We start from the raw sequence: 6,000 nt of genomic DNA, 5'->3' as shown, positions 1-6,000 counted from the left end.
ACAATTATTACCAGCAATGATACTAGATTGCAGACAACATCATTCATCGTGTCTGAATTTGTTGCTGCTATAGTTCTAGATTTTGATTTTGGCATTTTAAAGAAAATGATTATGTAATAATTATCAAATTATTATCCATATCCCAAACGATATGTTTATGTTTTTAGTAGTGACAAGTTATAGCACAAGGAGAGCAAAAAACCTTAACAATAAATTCCTTCCATTCCTTTATATGTCATGAAGTCAGGAAAAGAAAATGCAGGAAAGTGAATATTTCTAATAAATATTTCTAATATTTCTAATAAAATAGAACAGTTTCGGCCAGAAAGAGAAGGAATACACATTTAGATAGGGCCCAGGGGCTGGGCCTCCACACTGTGAAGCTCTTCTCATGATCAAGGAGATAGTTCTGAAAAGAGGAGATGGGCTCTCTCCTTGTCTGGGTTGTGCTTCAACGTGCAACTTTATTTCTCTGCATTTCATACTCTTTTCTAACAAAAAGGAATAGGAAACAGGTTATGATAGAAATTTTTGTTTTTTAAACTATACAGGGTGCACTTTTTCTTTGTCAGAAATTACACTTATTTTCATTTTTTTTTTAATTAATGAGGCCAAGAATCTAGGAGGGAAAATTAGAATTTTAGAGGTTTATGATCTTTCCCAATTCTGCCAGCAAAGAATGAATCTGAAGCAGTTCTATCTTCCCTAATATTGACAGAGTACTACAAAATAATAGGAAGACAACCTGCAGAAAATAAATGAAAAGGTATACATAGAATCATAGGATGATATTGAACTGCCTGAAATATAAAAGGCATTAAAAACATAACATGTAACCTACAATATGTACTGTCCATGATGACTTTATCACATAAATCTATAACGATCTACATCCTCTGATAAGTAATATCTGAAGCAGACATCCACAAGCCTTAAAATTGTTACTAAAAATGAAGTTAAACACTGTTTTATAATTCATTTCATTTTGCTCCGTTGTGACAATCTGTATGACATGATGTGACATGACATGACATGTGGCCTTAAAAGCTGTTAACTGACTTTCCTAAAACAAAGACACTTGAAGTTCATTGACCCTGAGAATTGTGAAAAACTGATTTGAACTCAAGAAGTGAGACTCAAGTCTCCCAGCCCAGGGATCTCAGGGACTCCTTCATGTTACAATGTCTCAGAAGATGCCAACACTGGGATGCAACCTCAATGTAATTGGAAATAGCGCTTCTACTACTTTTGCAGATGTCTGAAAACCCTTCCATGGAACTAACTCTAAAACTGTATGCCAAAAAAGAAAATCTGAAAAAGCAAATACTTATTTTTAAATTCATTTGGTTTGTAAGATAATGGGGTTTTCATGATATATGGAACTCAGTAAATTCAAAATAATTATAAGGGTATGTGTATTTCATTCTGTTCTTGCGCCTATTGTAGATTAAATTCTTTTAGAGGGAGCTCTTTGTAAGAAAGTAACTAAAAAATATATATCAACTAGCATGGAAAAACGGAAACGGTATTTTTCTCCAGATGAGATAGCATTAACTGTTACATGAAGAACAAAAAAATGTGACCAGTTCCCAAAAGTTGAACATCACCTCTAGATGATCTAATCTAAGTATTAAAATTATAACACAAAATGCAGCTATTGTAAATATACTCAATGAATTAAAGGAAATTTATCCCTAATAAACCAAAATAAAAGCAATCGCAGCAAATTACATAAATTGCTTTAAAATAAAACTATGACACCAGAAAATTATTTAAAAGACAAGATTTTTCTCGATTGGGAGAAATATTATACCTGATACAACAAATAAAAGAATCACTGACTTTGAAAATAAAATAATAGAAAGTATCCAATCTAAGAAGGAGAAGAATATGATTTAAAAAAACGCTAAGAGGTTGGAAATCTATAGATGTTCTCAAAAGATTTAACATGATGTGTAAGGGGAACCACAGAATTTGAGAAGACAGAATGCAGAAGCGAAAAAGCATACCTTCGAAGTAACAATGTTTGGAATTCTCATTTAGCCAAGATACGAACTTACAAATTCAAAATGTTAAAGGAATGCCAAATATAACGTTTTGATGCATTACGGTCAAAGTTCTGAATGCCAAAAACCGAAAAAGTCTTGAAGATAGTGAAAGAAAAATGAAAAATCTCATTGAGAGGATCAGTACTTTTTATCGCCTATCATTTACTCATATATACAAAGACGTACCTATACACCTGAAATTACATCTTCCCACATGGTACTTTCTCAAAGCCTGTTTTCCTCTCTTCCCTCTTGCCTGCTATCCTCCCTTCCTCCCACTTACATTTTTTACATCCTTCATCTTTTTGTCTCTAGCTCTACCTCTCATTCTTCATGTGTCCAACCAAATTCAACAATAACAGAAATATGTGTATCGCTTACCAAATCCTTTCAAATCCATCCATGTTGCTAATAATTTCCACATACTTTTCTACTTTTAGAGGCATGTGGATAGAGTCAGCAATATGAAAAATGTGAATTTGAAAAATACACAAAAATATTTCAGGAAAATGAGATGTGACACAACCGTGACATGTTGCTCTGTGACTGGAGATTTGAACAGCATGTAAACTCACAGTATTCCTGTTTGTATTATAGGGAGTGGCATTTCTTCAGGCTCCAGGGCAAGAGGTAGCAGCTACTTTAACACTCCCTCTGCAGAAAAACCTACATTGAAGGGAATTTAACATGCTTTGAGAACAATGTTAGCACCGAGCCATAGGTTGGAAAGAAAAAAAGAAGTGCAAGTAGTACATCCTACAAATAAACAGAACGCGCATGTAAGTGAAAGAACATTGTTTACATTCTTTTTTTTAAGATTTATTTATTTTTATTGCAAAGTCAGATATACAGAGAGGAGGAGAGACAGAGAGGAAGACCTTCCGTCTGATGACACACTCCCCAAGTGACCGCAATGGCCAGTGCTGCGCCTATCTGAAGCCAGGAGCCAGGAGCTCTTCTGGGTCTCCCATGCAGGTGCAGGGTTCCAAGGCTTTGGTCCATCCTCAACTGCTTTCCCCAGGCCACAAGCAGGGAGTTGGATGGCAAGTGGAGCAGCTTGGATTGGAACCGGTACCCATATGGGATCCTGGCGTGTTCAAGGTGAGGACTTAAGCCACTAGGCCATGACATGGGGCCCCATTGTTTACATTCTAAAGATGAAATTATTTGAGGCTAGTCCAAAAATATATTTATTAAGGAAGAGGGAATCATCGAGGAACAATGCTTTGCAGAGGTTTACTCTTCTTTTTTTAATCGAAATAGAAGGTTTTAATACCTGTATATTTGTAACATTTCTTTCAAGAAAAGGGGCTATTTTTTTTTGTCTTTAAAGAATTGCAGTTAGAAAAAAAGGGAGAAAGAACATAAACATAACATTACACAAAATATTGATGGTAGCATATGAACACTGTCACTGCAGAGGAAGTGGCTGCTGCTGAGCACAGGAAGGCACACTGGGCCTCCTCTGTAACTGGGTTTGGGATGTGTCCTGCTCTCAAATAACAAATCACACTGGTGGAGTGTAGGTCTTACAGTGAAAGTAAAGCTGATTTGCAATTCAAATACTTGATTGCAACTATGTGGTGCAAACTATGTTATGACAAGAAAGTCAAATAACTGCTTTAAGCTTCACTTTCCATAATTATAAAGGAGCTAATTAAACCTGAGCACTTTTGTAGCTTGATGTGCAGTTCATAATGTTGAAAACATTAATATTCAGATTAAACAACACTAAAGAGATTGACATTGAGATGGAACATTTTTGGATCAGAAAAGAGTACCTTTTGGGGGGAAACAAACAAAATCCTACACAGTATTGTAGTATCTGGGTGTATAAAAATTTAGCATGTTAAATGAGAATCTAGAAAACTTACCCTTCCTAACTGCAATCCTCTGATAAAAGTCAGTTATCTACTGTTCAACTTCTAATGATTCAAATTCTTTCTGCTACATCCCTGAAGCATTTAATATTCAAAGTGGACGTTCAAAGCTCAGCCAAGCACAAACTTATCACTAGCTCTCAAAAAAGTTATGGGAAACGACATACAAAGTGAAAGAGACCACATTGTGCTTCAATCTACACTGTCTCATTCCAGAATATATTCATTACCCCAAAATAAAATCCAGTACTCATTAAACAGTCATTCTTCATTCTCCCTGATCCCCAGACCCTAAATATTTTGGCTGTCATTTCATCAAAATGTCAACTCATTAACATTTTCATTGAAGATTCGGTGTGTTGTCACCATTTTTTCTAAACAATGCTCCTAGAAACATTTCTGCATGAACATTCATAGGATTTATGTTTTCTTTTTTCTTGTATCTATACCCAGGAGTTGAGAGGCTAAGTCATATGGTAAGTATATGTTTAATATATTAGAATAACAAGTTCCCAGCAAAGGCAGTCACACTTTCTATTTCTAGCAGCCGCAACGCCCTCTTCCACCCCACTCTCTGCCCACTTCGACTTCTTCTCAAGGTCTGGTTCATCAGGACAGTAACTCTCCCACTTTGCGCTCCGTTGTCCGTATGCATGTGGACACCATTTCTCCTTATTCCTCTGTAGGGAATGTTTTTAAAAGTTGTAGACGAATAGTGATGGGGAAATGACTGTAACACTAGGCATCAGACATTGTCTCCAATGCCACAAACATATCCTCAGAACATTCTAGACTCAACGTCCACATTTCTCATTCATTAAAGAAGAAAGTGTCTGGCTCACCCTCTTATGAATGATGCCACATATTCCCAATTTTCTTTCAAAATGAAGAAGACATTAAGCATTAGAACCTGAGGACCTTTAGGAAAAATAAAAAATGTCATGGAAAGGAAGACAGGCAGAAATCAGTGCAAGCATGTTTATCTTCTTGATAAGCTTCGATAACATTTTCCTTAAGTCAAGTTACATCATAACATATGGCAAATTAACAACTTTGAAATACTTAGTTGTCTCAAGTTTCAAATGATTGGTGAAGATTTGGTGGAATGAGGTGTGGAGAGGGTGCTGAGTGTCTCTCCTGCACTCTCAGTGTGTGCAACATGATTGAGACATGATTGGTGCCTGTTCGGAGCAGTAGCCTGGAAGGCACGATCCCTGGGAGCACAAGAGGGTTGGCTTGTGACTTCCGGAGTTCAGAGCTCCATTCCTGTTCCTCATACCAGCTTCAAAATGGGTCTTGGAAAACTCATCCACATTCTTTGAATCAAACCTTCATTTTATATGGTCACTTCTTTGTAAATACCAAATATAATAATATGCTACACAGCAGTTCTGGCAACCCAGTCATAATTGATACGGTTAAAATGTAATTTGTAAAATAATTTACTATCTTAGGTAGCAAATTTCAGAGACTAAAGGAATGTCTAAAACTTAATTTGACTATTTAGTAACACTCTGAAAGAGGATGCAGCCTGATAGACAATAGCTGTGTCTTGAACGCGGAGGACGTTGCGGAAGGGCTCTACACTCTTGCTCCCTCGGTTCTCTTAGGGTTGCTGAATCTCTACAGATACAGCATAAAGTAAAAATGCCACGTGTTGCAAAGTGGCTTTTTTCTACTTCTTATTTTTTTTTAAAGATCTTATTGATTTTACTTGAAAGCAGATTTACATAAAGAAAAGAAAGGGAGGAACAGGGAGAGAGATCTTTTACGTGCTGGTTTACTCCCCAAATAGCTGCGGCTGCCAGAGCTGTGCTGGTACAAAGCTGGGAGCCAGGAGCTTTTCCCGGACTCCCATGTGGGTGCAGGTGCCCAAGTCCTCAGGCTATCCTCCTCTGTTTCCACAGAATAGTAGCAGGGCACAGGATCAGTAGTGCAGCACCTGGGACTAGAACTAGTCCTCTAACATATAATGGTGTGTTACAAATAGTATCTTAATCAGTGCACCACAATGGTGACCCTTGTGTAAATATTATTTGGTGATTAAACAGAATGGCAGTAAAGAGGTGAGA

This window comes from Ochotona princeps, chromosome 7 (genome assembly GCF_030435755.1).
Source record: "Ochotona princeps isolate mOchPri1 chromosome 7, mOchPri1.hap1, whole genome shotgun sequence".
In the NCBI taxonomy this organism is placed as follows: Eukaryota; Metazoa; Chordata; class Mammalia; order Lagomorpha; family Ochotonidae; genus Ochotona; species Ochotona princeps.
This window is presented reverse-complemented; position numbering follows the sequence as displayed.